We start from the raw sequence: 18,786 nt of genomic DNA, 5'->3' as shown, positions 1-18,786 counted from the left end.
TTTAAAATACATGGCTGAGTTACTGAAGACCTCAAATCATGGTTTAAAGACTTCAAGTTACAGAGAATTCACCATTTACACCACAGTAGAACCTCAGAGTTACAAACACCTCGGGAATGGAGGTTGTTCGTAACTCTGAAATGTTCGTAACTCTGAACAAAACATTATGGTTGTTCTTTCAAAAGTTTACAATGGACCATTAATTTAATACAACTTTGAAACTTTACTAAGCAGAAGAAAAATACTTCTTTTAACCATCTTAATTTAAATGAAACAGGCATAGAATCAAGTTTCAGAGTAGCAGCCGTGTTAGTCTGTATCCGCAAAAAGAAAAGAAGTACTTGGGGAACCTTAGAGACTAACAAATTTATTAGAGCATAAGCTTTCGTGAGCTACAGCTCACTTCATCGGATGCATACAGTGGAAAATATAGTGGGGAGATTTTATATATACAGAGAACATGAAACAATGGGTGTTACTATACTAGATTGTAACAAGAGTGATCAGGAAAGGTGAGCTATTACCAGCAGGAGAGTGGCGGGGCGGGGGGGGGAACGGGATGGGACACACCTTTTGTAGTGATAATCAAGGTGGGCCATTTCCAGCAGTTGACAAGAACTGTAGGGGGTAAATAAACAAGGGAAAATAGTTTTACTTTGTGTAATGACACATACGCTCCCAGTCTTTATTCAAGCTTAAATTATTGTATCCAGTTTGCAAATTAATTCCAATTCAGCAGTCTCTCGTTGGAGTCTGTTTTTGAAGTTTTTTGTTGAAGAATTGCAACTTTTAGGTCTGTAATCGAGTGACCAGAGAGATTGAAGTGTTCTCCGACTGGTTTATGAATGTTATAATTCTTGATGTCTGATTTGTGTCCATTTATTCTTTTACGTAGAGACTGTCCAGTTTGACCAATGTACATAGCAGAGGGGCATTGCTGGCACATGAAACATAGAAACAGTTTCCTTACCTTGTCAAAAAAATGTTTAAAACGTTCCCTTTATTTTTTTAGTCATTGACATTTAACACAGTACTGTACTACTGTATTTGCTCTTTTTTTTTGGTCTCTGTTGGGTGACCGGTCTGTGTGGGTGACCGGTTGTGATGTTCCTCTGGTGTTATTTGGACCGGTGATCTGCTAGGTCACTCCAATCCTCGACTCTGGAGAGTGCTTTGCTCTGCTGTGAGAAACCCCACGCCCAGGATGTTCACACACAGCCTCTAGCATGTAAGCTGCTCCCAGCTACATGAGTGAGCACTTTTGGCCAGCCGCTGCTTGGATTGTGCAACTGAAAGACACTAGCCAATATATCTGGTCCCAGACACAACCCTAGGAACCTCCGTTTTGCAGTGTCCAGTTATGCCCACTGGACGCTGCAAGCTTATATGAGTTCGTCAATTTAACAAAGAAATTGATATGTACCAGGCTTGTTATCCCAAGGGGAGTTTCTGACACGCTTCAAACCAAATGCACTGCTTCAGGTGGACTAAACAAACAAATTTATTAACTACAAAAGATAGATTTTAAGTGATTATAAGTCAAAGCACAAGAAGTCAGATTTGGTCAAATGAAATAAAAGCAAAACACTTTCTAAGCTGATCTTAATGCTTTCGGTACTCTTACAAACTTAGATGCTTCTCAACACAGGCTGGCTGATTGCCCTTCAGCTAGGCTCGCCCCTTTGTTCAGGGCTTCAGTCACTTCGTGGTCATGTCTGTAGATGGAGGTGGAAGAGAGAGGAAGAGCATGGCAAATGTCTCTCCCTTTTATCATGTTCTTTCTTCCCCCCGGCTTTGCCCCTCTACCCCCTTCAGAGTCAGGTGAGCATTACCTCATCACAGTCCCAAACTGACCAAGGGAAGGGGTGTGACTCACTCGAGAGTCCAAAAGATCCTTTGTCTCTGCCGAGGTCAGTGTCCTTTGTTCCTGTGAGGCTGGGCTTGGTTTGTCTCATATATTGCCCCGATGTGGTGTGAACTGCCCCTCTGCTCCTGGAGAGTTTTGCCTGGGCTTGTTTTAAGCCATGAAGACACATTTTCAGCCTTATAACTATATACATGAAATTACAACCTATAATATTACTATAACAACAACCAGGATCAGTGCATCATGAGCCTTCCAAAGACACATGACATGACAAACTTTGCATTGGATACCACACAATCATATTATAAGGATGAACATGGGGGTGGTGCAGGGTGTTCCCCCAAGTTACAGAGTGTCACATTGGTCAGTTCGTAACTCTAGTGTTCGTAACTCTGAAGTTCTACTGTAATTTAAACCTGCAAGTTACTCATGCCCCATGCTTCAGAGGAGCACAAAAAGCCCCCAGGGTCTCTGCCAATCTGACCTGGGGGAAAATTCCTTCTTGACCCCAAATATGGTGATCAGTGAGACCCTGAGCATGGGGGCAACTCATCAGGCAGATACCTGGGAAAGAATTCTCTGTAGTAACTCAGAGCCCTCTCCATCTAGTGTCTCATCTGTAGGCATTGGGGGTTTTTGCTACTGGCAGTCGCTGATGGACCGCCCCACATGCCATCATAGGCCGTCCCATCATATCATCCCCTCCGTAAACTTACTAAGCTCAGTCTTGAAGCCAGTTAGGTTTCACTGCTTGCCTTGGAAGGCTGTTCCAGAACTTCACTCCTCTGATGGTTAGAAACCATCATCTAATTTCAAACCTAAACTTGTGGATGACCAGTTTGTCTCCATTTGTTCTTTTGTCAACACTCGCACTTAACTTAAATAACTCCTCTCCCTTCCTGGTGTTTATCCCTCTGACGTATTTATAGAGAGCGATCCTATCTCCCCTCAGCCTTTGTTTGGTTAGGTGTCAAAGGAGCTCAGAACCGCACAGGAGGCACTCTGAACCTCAAGATTTGGCTCCTGTACTATCATAACAATAATGCTGAGGCTTTTTATAGAGCTTCAAATCCTGACAAACAATGGACCTCTTCTTCCTCCCATTGAAATCAATGACAAAATTCCCATTGATATCAAAGACAGGCAGGCCTGGTTAACTAAAGTGATACCATCAGTTTGAAATCCGAGGCTCAGGATAGAGTATGGAACTAATGTGTTGGACTAAGGGGGGAAGAGCACGGAACTGATGGGATCGTTTTATATGTATGAACAGAGGAATGATACCTATATCAGTAGCAGAGATAAAAAATGTGGGAATGAAAATGCTGGCAGCACATCGCTGGTATGCTCAGACCAATAGACCGGACAGTAACAGTAGTCAGGTGAGGTGAGTGGCATCCGATGTGCAATTCTTCTATCACATGGTAATGATGGTCAGAGTCTGAGTATGCCTTTATGCTGAGTAGCACCTTACTCCAAAGGTAACAGCAATGATTCAATAGTGGTTCACGCAGAGTAAGGAATTACTCAGCATGGGTAAAGCTATCAGAACCTGACCCAAAATAATTATTATGATGCCTTGGGACCCAAAGGTGGAGATGGATGTCATTAAGCTGGAGTAACCCCCATGGAGCACCTCTCCACAAACAGCCCCCCACTTAACTGCATGGAGTTCATCAGCCCCAGCAGAGTCAATGGACAGAACATAAGGGCAGAATTTGCCCCTTAAAAAGCAAGAAAATGAGTCTAAAGAAGAATAACTAACAGAAATCACCAAATGACACTAACTCGTAAAACAGGTAAAGCATTTTCAAACAATGACGCATGTACAATACAATTTTCTATAAGTAGCTTTAACTATACAATATCCATAGGCCCAATTCATTCCCTGTTTTACATTCATCCAATATTATTAGCTGGAGATGGGCCTGAAACAAAATCCCAGAGCTGAATGCCCCACACTTGGGGAGCTGTTCACATTTTAAATCAGCATATGGATTCAAATTTTGTGAGTAGCTTATGGGTGAAATTCTAGCTCCATTTAAGTCAAAGGGAGTTTTATAACTGACTTAAATGGAGTTAGGATGTCATCCCATGTGTTTATATTGCCAGTTGAACCAATATATTGCCAGTTGAACCAATTGCCAGTTGAACCTGGATACCATGAGCTTAGGGATGGTCAAAATCCAGATCTGAATTTTGTGGCCTGAACTCATCTCTATTCATAAGACAGACTAAAATACGAGCAATGGAAAAATTTGTATTAAGTGAAAATAAAAGCTTGCCTCATTGTGATGCCAGTAGGCATACAAGGGTCTTTTCATTTCACAAACGCAGTGCCCAGTCCTACAACTGTCCCATGTGCAGAACTGACTGCAGTCAAAGGGAGTTTGGTGGGCAGAATGATAGCTCACAAGGAAGGGTCAGGCCCTTTGAGGTATATTTTCATCATAATGTTCAGAGATTTACGTATATAACTACACACCTCAGGATGAGACTGTGCCTCTAAGGCAAAACATATGAACTCATAAAGAATTTATAATTATAATATTTGCATTTCTATAGAACCTTTCATCATAGGTTCTCAAGTACTTAACAAACATGAATTAATTAATCAGTCCTCACAATACTCTTGTACCATCTATTGTGGAGAGACAATTAGCAACTAGCTTTCCATTATAAGTCTCAGTTTAACTTCCCACTAACTTTTTGCCAACACTAAAGCAATTCACACAAAAATTTAACATGCAAGATCTTGTCTTCAATTAGGATCTTTTTGAAATGTTGAGGCAAATTGGATAAAACATTTTAAGATAAAGAGGTCTCTTCAGCTTCTACATAATTTTGTCAGCACCCTGGTGACAAATTAAGATAGAGGAGACCCAGGGTAAGTTTACACTTGTGGTGGCCTATGGAGTTTGACACAGCTAGCATGGGTATAAATAGCAGTGTAAATGGTGAAGGGCTGCTTAGGTGAGTAGAGCAGAGTGCCCTACATGCCTGAACCCTATGGTATGTACTTTACACATTCAAGGCTGCTGGAGTCGCTCCCCACTGCAGTGAAAGAATCCAGCAGTGGGGAAAGGGACTGGCAGGAGGGAGGCAGTGAGGAAAGGGACTGGCAGCACTCCGCCCCCAGCACACACACTGCTGGAGCTTTTCACTGTGGTGGGGAAAGGCTCCAGCATTGTATTCATAGACTTCAAGGTCAGAAGGGATCATTGTGATCATCTGGTCTGGCCTCCTGCACATCACAGGCCACAGAACCTCACCCATCCCCTCCTGTAATAGACCTATAACCTTCCTGGGCCATTAAGGCTTGGAGCAAACCAACCAGTGCTAACAATGACAATAACAGTGGACAGTGTGACCACAGGCCATAAGGACAAGAGAAATTTCAGAAGCAGGAAAAGACTGTCCAGTGCAATATACTTGCCTATTTTTAGTTTACCTTAATCCCAACACTGTGCTCTTCCATCGTGCTCCTTAATTCCCTCATTCTCTAGAAACGAATGCAAATCTCCCTTGAATTCATTTGTACCTTCAGTGACCTTTTCCAGCACCCTGTTGTATATGCTTATCATCTTTGGTGTAAATGAATTCTGCCTGATTTTCTCATTTATTCCAGAGTTTCCTCATTTTTATCTTATGTCCTCTAGCTTTTTAAGCTCCTACCAATATAAGTCTCTACAGAGTGAGCTTACTCAGGCAAAGCTCCCATGCAAGCCCAACATCATTTCCTTAATCATGAAAACTTCTATTAGGTCACTTCCATTAACCCACCTCTTTTCCAGTGAGAATAAGCCCAGTATTTCCAATGTTTCCTAATATTTTAGAACCCTGAGGAGTGGCAACATTGTCAGTTATTCTATTTAATGCCCTAGGCCTAGGCAGGCCTAGCCTAACTTGGAGATTTTTAATGTGGTTTTCCCTCCATTACTTCTTTTCCCCCCAAAGAAATAATTGTCACAGATATATTTTTGAATACTGTCACTCACATGCACAAAACTTTTTAAAGGACCATATGAGGTTTCTAAACAGAAAAGTAACTCCATTGCAATGCAGTTTAATTCAAGAGGCAATAATGCATTCATGTTAATATATACTAATTAAAGAAAAATTGTGATGGACTAGATTGTGACTCACACTAGACAAACACACAGGGCAGTAAGACTCTTCTTTACACTCCTATGTGACTAGATAGACTTTGGATCTGGATACATAGCAGTAATCAAGGATACTTGTCCAGGAAATGGCCTAGAAATGGGTAGAGCCTTGACTGCAGTTCCCTACATGTGGCCAGCACAGCTGAGTTGGTGCAGAGGTTGTAATAAATTAGGACACATCCCAAAAGCAAGAACAAAGCAGGAGAGGAATAGCAACTTAGAAGCATGTGTCTGAATTCCAGTGCCTCCCACAGCTACTCCTGGGGTGAAGCAGTTTACACATCATCCTTTGCATAGAGCTGTATCTATAGTATTGATATCTCCCTATAATTCTAGCAAGTTCTGAAAAATTGTAGGAGAGAGAGAGAGCACCACAACAGAATGTTCTATAGGTAAAGGATTCATTAAAGATAAACTGAAGGCTTCATCGTATCACATTAAGAAATCAAATATCATCCTTGGAATCAAGTTGAGGGATTTCACCCTCACGCATGTAAGGAGTCTACAAAATAATAGCAACTGGATTATTTTGCTGATATGGTTTAACAATACAAATGAAGCTGCTTATACAGAATAATCCTTTCCCACTGCTTGCTTCAATAGGTTAGTTTGCATAGATCAAAACTCAAAGCTTTTCTCCTGCAGTGTCAGCCTCAGTTTGGGACTGTATTCAAAGCACTGTTAACAGAATAATTTACAACAAAGACTGCTGCCTAGGGGTTCTTTTCATATGTATTTGGGTCTGTAGAACATCATAATGATAAACTGATGGATTAGTATAGAATATCTTTTGTGTTTCAGATTATTCCATTGTATACCTTTTTTATACCATTTTTGTACTCTTTCATATAAAAGAGCATCGGAGTGTGAAAAGTTAAATGGCTTTTGAAAGGCATGCTAGAACCATTTAGGTCCCAATTCTAACACCCTAACTCAATTTGAATAATAATTTACTAACCCTATTCAAGTCAATAGGGCTGTTTGTGGAGTAATGTACTATTTCATGTGAGTAAAGATAGCAGAATCAGGCTCTGAATTCTACAGTAGCCTGAAAAATACTGTAAGGACTTTCAGCATGATTCTCATCTACCCTCATAATAATGGGTCAAATTACATTTTGTGACAAAGGTATGATCCCTTGGAAGCAAGAGATTTACACTTATGTACAATGGTTACCATTAAAACCTTACCAATTGTCTTTGATAATTACACGGAATAACTTTACCTCTGAATCTGTAATGTTCAAAGTATTCATGTTGTAGGAATGGGGAAATACAAGGGAAGGCTGCAAATATGAAGGTAACCGTATCTAATTAGCAAAGGAAAACCTGGCAAGTTTTCAAGGGTGTGATTGTAATCAAACCCTGGAGGCCAACGTACTTTATTTATATACAGTACTCTATGACTTATCCTTGGATAATTTCATCACTGCAAAACATGAAACAACCATTAACTAATTGATCCCTACAGCCCTGTTACTATAATAAATAGAGTATTCTTAACTGGGATATCTTGTTGGCCTGCCTATTGTCTGGATCCTGATTAAGTGGAGACTGCGTTTATCATCATCATGGCAGGGACCATGAAGTCAAATCTTATTGCTGGTTTCAGAAGGATGGTTTTAGGGATTAAGGCACTAGACTGGGACTCAGGAGATCTGATACAATTCCTGACTCTGCCACAGATTTCCTGGGTGACCCTGGGCGAGTCACTCAGTCGGTCTCTGCCTCAGTTCCCCACATGTAAAAAAGGAGATAATGCTTTTTTCATCCTGTGTCTGTCGCATGTATTTAGACTGTAAGTCTTTGGGCAGGGCCTTCTTTTACGATGTGTATGTACAGTGCCTAGTACAATGAGGCCCTGATCTCACTTGGGACCTCTAGGTGCTACCACAATACCCATTTTATTAATAATAATAAACTAGTCATGTCTTACCCTCCATTGCCAGCAATGTCTCTCTGCCCCTCTATATTGACTACATTGGATGAGAGTCTGAATGGTACTGATAGCAGACAATCCTCTCCCTGGCTGCTTTTATCTCTCCCAAACGACTCTGCATCTGGAGTGGACAATCCCCTTAAAGCAGCAGGCTCTACCTTGCAACTCCCTCCTTGACAGATTCACTAACAGAGAGATTCAATGTAACCACAGTTTTTACTGCAGTTTTAAAAGCATCCCATAAACATAACATCCTTAAGACTTGGTCCCAGAGAGGATCTTGCAAGGAGTAGATATCTTAACATTAGCATGTAGAGCTGTCTTCATAGTTCCTAGCCACCGAGTTTTAGTTACTTTCTTAAGGGAGGAGGCCATTTCGAAGACTTAGAATGTCACAAATTACAACTCTGAATCAAAATACCGGACAAGAAATGGCTTTTATTGCAATTCATCTTAATTTGATCGCTGTTTCATCTCCTGTTCAGGCTAGATCCTGATTTTAGGCTCTGCTCTGAGCAAAGGGTGATGCGTAAGCTGCATCAACCCAGGAGTAGTCAGTCCCTGGAGGCCTTGTGCCTCAGAGACATCTGTCTGAGTCACAGTTTCCATCCCCTGCTTCCTCCTTGCTCCTGAGGAGAGTGCCAAGGGGTAGTGATTTCCTGCTGGTATAGACCTGTACTAATAAACTACTCCCCCTGCTGCACTGGCCAATGGACAAGGCTCCATGCATTTCCCCACCCACTCTCTGCCCTCCTGCTCCAACAGGAAAACAGGAAAGCAGTCCTGCTTTCTCCTTCATACCTAGACCCAAGGTCTGGGTAGCTCACCATGGGCTTTAAGGATGAGTAATTACACTTTTCCTCCCTTCTGCAAACATTTAGTCAGAATCTAGCCCTTCATCTTTGGCAGCCTATGTACTGAAGGTGACATCCCCCTCAGTACATGGGGCCAGTGCTAGGCCCCTCTGTACCATTCCAAGTACAGCCCTATGGTTTGAAGGTCATAGGGGAAGGAGCTAAGATTCCAGGGGCAAGCAGCTAACAAACAGATTTTCCACGATAGTTACTCAGACCTCTATCATTCTCTTCAGCCACAGAGGTGGAAGGAAAGAGAAATGGTGTATCTGGCTGGAGGGAGCACAGAAGAGTGAGTGCTGCCTAATTCTTCCTTCTACCAACCCTTTCGAAGCATCTCTGTGGTTCCTCCATAAGGGCTGAATTGAATAGCATGGGTAAGGTGGGACAGAGGGAGCAACTGTGTGGAGGGTGGGGATGCGGGAGGGAGGATGGCGGGACACACAACAAGCTGGCCCACACATATGTCTATATGCATAAAAACAAAGTCAACAAAGATGCTAAAACCCCAGTCCTTGGCTAGAGAGAGGATCAGGTTACACCTTTGATCCGTCCCTCAAGCTGATGGTAGCACTAACAAGGACATGGGCTGTGGTGTAGGCATGATCTCATGTGTCGCGACTCAGAATCCCCACTTCAGAACTGCCAGTAGGAGGATAAGAGTGCAGCGAAGTTGTGTTCTCGTTTGCTGTCTGCATCAAAATAAGATTTAGGGTTTGCATCATTTCAGCAGAGAGAACTCAGCTTGTGTGTGGCATTCTCTGATTTTGACACAAGACACCCTTCAGCATCAGGGTATCATTTATGAGACACATGAACTTACATAGCCATCAGCAATATAAGCACTTCTTCCTTCCAAGAGCTTTGAACATGACGTCACTTTCCCATAAGTTTGCAGGAATCTCCAGGATGGATGTAAATCATATGCTGCAGCAATTGCTAAAGGTATTGTGGCTAAGGGGCTGTAGAGATACTAGTCACATCAAACACTCAGGGCTTTTTGGCACTTTTGCCAGGATGTTTGCCAGTTGAGTCAGATTGAGGACAAGATTATTTTTTTCCCAGTAAATCTGTTGGGGAGACAGGATGGTTCAGGAGATTACTAATGAGATATAGAGCCTCTTACCCCTAGGTACCTGGACTGGATCCTGCTCAAGTTAGGGCCTGATCCAAAGCCCACAGAAGTCAGTGGAAAGACTATCATTGACTTCAGTGGGCTTTATATCAGGCCAGTAACATCTGATGGCTAGTGGCCTTTGTCAAATGAGCTGATGCACGGACACACATCCATGTGATATTTTGTATTTATACAGCACCTCTGATCCCAAAAATCTTTGCTACCTGAAACAGATTATATGTCACCTCGCCTACCCCTAGAATGGATATCAGCCATATTTGCAGAGAAAGTGAAATAATGATTTAGTGGCCACCAGTTACTTCAACCTACCTCCTGCTCTCGCTTCAACGAGGAGACTCTGGCTGGTGTAACGGGTTTGGGGAAATCAATATGCTAATGTCAGGTGGTATGTTTCTTTCCCCTTCCTGTACCTCAGCTTACCTCTCTGCTGTGGTACAGACCAAAGGTTAGTCTTTTCAGGACTCTATATGGGAGTTAAGTCTCTGATAGAATGAGAGCCACACCAAATCTCTAAAGGAAAACATTTACATATATGTGAATACATAACAGTTTCCTCAGTAGTTCATTTAGGAAGGGAAAAATCAAACGCACAACTACAAACTGGGGAATAACTGGCTAGGTGGTAGGACTGCTGAGAAGGATCTGGGGGTTATAGTGGATCACAAATTCAATATGAGTCAAGAATGTGATGCAGTTGCAAAAAAAAATTAATAACCTTCTCGGGTGTATTAACTCAGAATGACATATGTAGGACACACGGAATGAATTGTCCCGTTCTACTTGGCACTGGTGAGGCCTCAGCTGGAATACTATGTCCTGTTCTGGGTGCCACCTTTTGGGAAAGATGTGGACAAATTGGAGAGAGTCCAGAGTAGAGTAACAAAAGTGATAAAAGGTTTAGAAAACCTGACCTCTGAGGAAGGTTAAAAGAACTGGGCATGTTTAGTCTTGAGAAAAGACGACAGTGATAACATGCTTCAAGTATGTGAAGGGCTATTATAAGAAGGACTGTGATCAATTGTTCTCCATGTCCACTGAAGGCAGGACAAGAAGTAATGGGCTTAATCTGCAGCAAGTGAGATTTAGGAAAAACTTTCTAACTATAAGGGTAGCAAGCTCTGGAACAGGCTTCTAAGGGCCATTGTAGAATCCCCATCATTGGAGGTTTTTAAGAACAGGTTGGACAAACACCCCTCAGGGATGGCCTACATTTACTTGGTGCTGCCTCACAGCATGGAGCTGGACTTGATGACTTTGAGGTCCCTTCCAGGCCTACATATCTACGATTCTACTATAACCCTTGTAACAACTGTGGATATTTTCAGTTACAACTTTTTCAAATACAAAATTTTAAGGGCCCTCGCTCCACAAGTGTTAATACTTGTTACTATCACAAGTTCAATCACACGCATAAATTCCCCTAGGGCTTTTCTCTCAGTTTCTCTGGAATGGTATCCAAACCCTCTGTAGGACATGCAAGATCCTTAAAGTCTCAGAAACGAATGATAGTGCCACAGTCTCCTTGATACTCCTTTTGAGTCTCTGCAACAAGAGTCTGTGGTTTGCACAGCCTGCAGCAATGTTAGACTTCCTCTTCTCCAGTGGGATGAGGGAGTCTAAATCTGACAGGTTGGGAAAGTTCTTGGAGCACAAGTCTTACAGTATAGCTGGCTGAAACTTGTGGGTTTTGGATTGTCCGAATTTTTGAATTTGCTTTCATTCTGATTTCAGTGGAAACCTGCCTGTGTTTCAGTGAAGGTTTAGTTGAATCTGTAATAGATTCGACATAACATTTCAGTCCACTGAATTGGCATTTTCTGACAAAACAAAATCCCACCCCTTGAGTTCCCATTGGTTCCACTCTCAGAGAGTGCTTCTAGTTATATCCTGCCAGGCTGCTTGCCCACAATGGAAATCACCCAAGGAGCTTCAAACAGCTAAGGAATATGTCTGATTCCCACCTCACCCAATTTCTGGATGTTTCTGGCCTGTAGAAGAGCCCAGTTCTGACAAGTCTACAGGCACACAGAGTCCCCCAAAACAAAAATAAGACCTATGCAACCTCCCAACTGTTTCTTCCCTTATTTACATGACTAAGTGCTGCAATGCAAGCATGTGGGTTACACTGGTGCATACCCCTCTCCATGAAGCTCCTTGCATTCTCCATTCTCATCCCTTCCACCTTATTCTATTTAAAAAAGAAATAGGTACATTATTGACATTGCTCCCAGTCCTAGTGATTGTCAGAGGAAAGAGCAGTTAAAGGGAGTAAACATTTCTCTCCTGAGAGAACAGCTAAATAGGAAGGATGACATTATCATCCTGTTCTCTCCCACACCGTGGCAACTCCAGAGTTAAATAATTCATTTGGGTGGCGATTTTCTAAGCTCAATGGATTTAAATGACCCCCCCCCCGGTAAAGTATCAGAATCATGAATAATTCTGCTCTTTGGGGCTCCTTTTGTTCTGTGTTTGTACCGCACCTAGTACAATGGAGTGCTGATACATGATGGGGGCTCCTAGGCACTGCTTTGGTAATACAAATAGTGAATAAGCTTGTAACTAAACCAAAATACTGTATTAATGTTTCATCAAACGTAATAGAAAGGCACCTCTAGATGCCTTCGACAAAGGTTACAGACAAATAAGAAAAGGAGCAGCTAACCCTCCCTCCCCTCACAAAAGACCCAGACACCCCTCACACCAGCCTCCAATGCCCATTAAGCCCTCCTTTGCCAAAAACCTGAGGAAATAGATCATTCTTCAGGGCATTCTGCATAATGTATATGTAGCAAACCCAGGCTGATTTGGACCAAGGCAGAGGGGGGCTAGGAAGACAGTTGGTTCTAAATCTGAGAGCCCCTCACAGAAAACCCTCTATCACCAGTCTCCTTTCTTTTAAGCCAAGGACTATTCAGCTCCAGCACCTCAGCCTTTCCCAGCTGCAGCAGTATGGCAGAGGGAAACAAGCAGGACCTCAAGTCGGGGGAACCTTGTAATGTGCCCTCAAATGATGTGATCTCTGAGACAGTGTTATGTCTATACTTACAGTAACTGGCTTAGTTTATAAGAGCTCAGATCCATTCATGATATAATTATAAGTTTCCTTCCTGAAGTTGATTATATGACCTGCCTCATGTATCAAGATTAACTGATAAGCATCTGTACAAAAGAATTTCCACTTCTGTTACTGTTGTCCAGACTAGATAGAGATAAGGATGCTCTTAAAAAAAGGATAGAATGTCCCTGATTTATGTGGACAATAAATATTGTTTCAAACATACCAGTGTCCATAACCCAGCACTTGCAGAGATGGCTTAGAGTGGGTTTCTGGCAGAATCACATTCCCTACTGCTAGTGTATTTCTTTGTTGAAGCATTTATCATTCCTTACCTAGTTGCACTGATCGACTAGATACAATCCTAAAAATCTTTACTGATAAATTTCCAAATGGGGAATTCATTTAAGCGTGAGATTTTATCAGGCTCTCAATTACCCTGCATGTCAATTCACACTTGATGTTATTGCTTCAAGGCTCTGCCCTGGCCTGTATCTCTAACCTTGCCTCCTATCACACTGTGCCCCTTCCCCCACTTCTTCCATGCTGCCAAGGATACCAGCCTTGACAATCTCTTCCAGGCACTCCTATACATGGATTCCCCCCCCACCATCACCAATCCCCACTTGTCAAACACCATCCTCTCCTCATTTTAGCCCCAGTGTAGGAAAGCACTCAAGCACATATATAACTTGAAGCTTGTGTTTGAGTCCGATTGACTTCAAGGGTCCTGAGCATATGCTTAAGTTCTTTCCTGAACTGAGCCTTAGGGTCTGATCTAAAACCCACTGAAGTCAATGGGAGTCTTTCCCATTGAATACTCTGCCAAAATGCTGGCTAAGCCCTGCTTTCTGGTAGGGAACCCAGGTGCAGGGGCCCAGGCAGCCAGCAGAGAGCTCAGCTGCAGGCCCTAATGAGAGCCGGCTCACAGCAAGGACTTGAGCTAAGTAGCGGCAGCTGGGCTGAGGAAGGGAAGGCCTATAAAAGCCCTAGAGAAAGCTCAGTCAGGAGGCTAGCCTGGGAAGGGACAGGAGGCTACAGCTCTGTCTCCTCACTACAGGAATGGCACCTCATGGGCCAGGTTAGAAAGGGAATAACTGTGGGGGGATAAAGGGGACTGCACTGTAAATAAAAGCACAAGGGTGAAACATCGGAAGAAGGCGTGAGGACTCTTATTTTGCCAGCCTCAGAACGGGGAGCGAAGGAGGAAACCTGTGGGGACCCTGTGACTCCCCTACACACCCTATTTGTCCCCCTTTCATTGCACCAAATCTAAAAATTGTGCAGCTCACTGTGCATGGGCACATCCTTGCCTTTATGCAAATACTCACTGAGTTCAGTGAACCATCTGAGACCAGTGCCTAGGCATAGGCAATTACAGAATCAGGACTTTAGGGCATGTCTATACAGAGGGGGTAATGTGCTCTACTGGGGTGTGATTTCTAAAGCACACTAATGTGTTGCATGTTAATTGGTCTGCATAGACCCTGCTGGTGGCACTAAAAGTTCCCTAGTGGGCTCTAATGTGAAAGTGCACTAGAGACTTTTTAGTACGCACCAACAATCCTTAAAAGTGTTGTTCTACCTACTGCCCACTGAAGTCTGTGGGAGTTAGTCACCTAAATATCTTTGAGAATCTGGACCCAGACCTTTTTATGTGCTTTGGTAGAGTCTGTACCACACTTCTGGGCACTGTAAACATAATGAATAATCATTTGACCTACACTGAAAAGCAAGAAAAAGTTCAGCATAGCAACCCAAAAGGGAAGTGTTACAATTAAGGCACAAAATAGATGGTCCCACCTGTTTGATTGTGAAATCAAGGTACTGCTCAATATTAGTTTCCATTTTGTTCTGAGGGAAAGTGCAATTGTCTATGGATAACTTCCTGGTTACATCAGTGATCGTGTGAGGAAAATCTGAACATTGGAAAGCCCCCAAAACAATGTTTGGTAATCTAAAGCATTTGAATGGCGATCATTGTAACAGGATGGTGCCTATCAAGACTTAGCACAAAAATGTAGAACCCTTCTGTGGAGTCACCTTAAAAGTAAGTGCTGGAACCCTTCATCCATAGTAATTTCTTCTGACTCATGCTGACAAGTGGATTTTGTTAGTTCTAGCCTGTCACTAAGAGAGGGGAGATATCTAACATAGAGGACATCCTGCAGGTAAGACCTTAGGAAAAGCCAAGCTTGAGGAAAAAGATTAAGCTGATGTGTTATTGCTGATTGTTACATACTGTAACCCCTTCTGACCTGCACAGTTAGCCAATATTCAGGGTTTAGTGGGTTGTTTCTGTCAGGAGGAAAAATGGATGATGGAGTCAGGTATTTCTTTGATGGAATCTTGTTTATTTACAAAGAATGTACCCAAGTCCTGTTTCCCTGAACACAGTAGGAATCAAACAATGGGGGGCAGTTTCTTTGCTCACTGTTCCAAGCCTCTTTCTAGCCAGTGCCATACTCTTAGCTCTTGTCTGCTTGACTTTTTGACTGCTTTTCTCTGCTGCTTCTGAGTTCTCTTGCTCACAGATTCAGACACCTCTGTCAAATACCAGCAAAACCCCTCTGCTCATGTAGCTCTGCTTCTGACCATCCTTGCATGTGGCCCGTGTTTTGGGTGGTGGCTAACTTACTCCAGAAAGGAGCTTAACTGCTTCTTACATTTATCCTGAATAAAAGACAGCTATCACACCCACCAACTTCAGTGAGGGTTCACCCAAGCTCCACCATAACATTGCCTATAAAGCCAGACTCAATTTCAAAATGTATACAGGAAATACTTTTACACATAACGTGTGATAAAACTGTAGAACTCATTGAGGCCAATAACTTAACAAGATTAAAACAGGGATTGAAAATATATACGGATATCAAGAATATTCAGAATTATGATGAATAACAACAAAATTTTTGGAAATGATGTTATACCTCATGCTTCAGGACTTGAACCAACCTCTAAGTACTAGACAGCAGGAAGACAGGAGTGTGTGAGGCAGGTTACACCACAATTGCAGAGTGCTTACACCTTCCTCTGAAGCATCTTGGACTGGCCTGGGAAGCGGTAGACTCGCCACTACTGCCTCCTTGTGGCCAGGCATAGCATCTCGCTCCCTGTCAGATATCTCTTGCAAATGGTCACTCCAGACCTGCGGTGGTCTGCCTCTTCCTGTGCCTTGACCCTCTTGCTAGGTCACTTTAATGTCTCTCTTCCAGGGTGGTCAAGGAATAAAAACTCAAATATATTGAATTCATAGGTAATAGAGGTTCCCATTCAAGTTACATCAATATCTGGCTCTCCCTTTCTGCAGGGAGAGACTGTTGTGCAACAGTTCACTAGGGAGTTCCTGCCTTCTGTCAGCCCTCTCTTCAGAAGTTGAGCTCTGAAGGTCTGCCCTTCTCCGTGGTCTGCCGTCAATTCTTTCTTTCTTCTTTAATGGCGAAACAGACTTGACTGAATAATCTATAGCTGCCACCAACTATAATTCCTAATTATTTATGGTTTATATTCTTTCACTCTGCCCTGTGTCTTTCAGGTAATATAACAACGCCTTTCTAATAATACCTCATTTCCCTGATACTTTTTACTAAAGCCTCTACCAAAGCACATAAAAAGGCACAGGCCCAGATTCTCAAAGATATTTAGGTGACTAACTCCCCTAGACTTCAGTGGGCAGTAGGTGTAGAACACTTTTAAGGATTGTTGGTGTGTACTAAAAAGTCTCTAGTGCACTTTCACATTGAAGCCCACTAGGGAACTTTTAGTGCCATCATCAGGGTCTATGCAGACCAATTACATACCCATAAAAGGTGATCAATTGTTTTTTCCACCTTACAGAGCACACATAGTCCGTCTTTGTGTCTATTTATTCAAAAAAGATTTTTGTTTAAGCCACAGTGGTCAGTTAATACACTAAACAAAATCACTTCATTTTTCCAGTCCAGGCCCTCAACTCTGGGGCACAGTTCAAAATAATCTTTTTTATTATTTTTTTTAATCAACTTTTTTTGCCATTCCTCTTTTAATTTTTTCTGTACTATTCTTTTGACTTCCCATTTACTCAAGGTAATTTCTATGTCAATCCTTCCACTTCTTATAGCATTTTTAGTGGCTTTGTCCTCAATTTTATTCCTTGTCCCAATATGCCGTGGGATCCAAACTAATGCTCCATGTATCCCCAGCTGTACTAACTCTGTTATTAGAGTAATTCCATTGATTAAATCACTTTTACTTACTGAGCCACCCTTTTTTTTTAATCAATATAAGGGCTGAGATTGGTTCTGAAGAAATGACCGCTGCTGTTGGTCATACACCCTAGATCCAATTTAATACTAGCATTATTGCTACTAGTTCAGTTGTCACAACAGCTACAAAATTGGATATTCTTTTAGATGTACTAATTCCAAATTTTGGTATAAAATACGCCATCTCTACTCTTCCTGTTTTTTCTTATTTGGACCCATCTCTATATATTTAACAAAATTGACTCCACTTAGAGATGTGTCGCTAGCCTCTCTTTGCCAGAATATGGGAATGGGTGACGGGATGGATCACTTGATGATTACCTGTCCTGTTCATTCCCTTTGGGGCACCTGACATTGGCTACTGTCAGAAGACAGGATACTGGGCTAGATGGACCTTTGGTCTGACCCAGTATGGCTGTTCTTATAACCTTTCTGCCAGTCAGAGTTGACAGGAACAAGGGCTGGGTTCAATACCTAGAGGTTTCTTTTCAACAATATAACACAAAACCATCTCAAGCCCCACCCAGTGACCTGGGACAATTACACACCACCCCTGGGTGCCTCTAAGAGCCAATACTTCCCATCTTGCAAGCACAGAGTCTGAGTGTAGCAAAGAAACTTTTATTAAGAGGAGGGAAGTAACCCAGCAACAAACTGGGAAAACACTACAAACAGGGTTCATAAATATAAACCATGAGTAAAAGACCCATCCCCAAGTAAGTTGGGCAGTGTCCTTTTCCCTCAGGTTCTTAAGTCCAGCAACCAAAAGTCCCTTTAACATGCCCGTCTCTTCTCTTCACCTCACTCACAGTTGTTGTCCTGGGTCACTGCAGGCCCAGAGTTCAGAGGTGCATCTGCAGATGTCATCTCCTTCCCTGGGGCAGAGATAGAAGAAGAAGGTAAGGAGGCACCTTACTCGCTCTGCTGCCCAGACACTCACTCGCCACTCCTCTTTGCCAGCTGATTGGTGCTCTGCTTCTCTCCGCCAGCCACCCCACTGTCTGATTGGTGCTCTGCTCCTCTCCGCTAGCTGCGATGCTGGCCAATTACCACAATTCTCCAGTAGCCACTTTGCTGGCTGCCCTGCCAGCTGATCGTCAACCTGCCAGGCTGTTTTCAGGTCCCACCACTTAAAACAGTTCTCAGTAATTTCAGCTATTTGGAGGATCCTCAGTGATTTCAGCTCTGCAGCATGTAACAGGACTCTCAGTTGAGTCTTAATCAGCTCCATTATTACACAGTGGAGAGAAAAAAGACCAAATGGTGTCTGGAGCCCTTAAACAGGACCCACACCACAAAGACAAACATCTGTCTCCACTCACTGGGCTTTGGAACTCATGTCCCCTGCCTAGTGAATGTTGTTTAGTTGCTGGTGAGTCCCTCAGTCAGGGCATGCCAAGCACAGTTCTGCTGCCCTTGATTCACACAACAAGGATAACAACACTTTATTACTCCTGCCCCAATAACAAAGGAGACTGGGGATCCAAGACCAGCCAAAAGTGATCATTTGGGCAAGCA

The sequence above is a fragment of the Lepidochelys kempii genome, chromosome 3 (genome assembly GCF_965140265.1).
Source record: "Lepidochelys kempii isolate rLepKem1 chromosome 3, rLepKem1.hap2, whole genome shotgun sequence".
Classification (NCBI taxonomy): Eukaryota; Metazoa; Chordata; order Testudines; family Cheloniidae; genus Lepidochelys; species Lepidochelys kempii.
Note: the sequence above shows the minus strand (reverse complement) of the source record.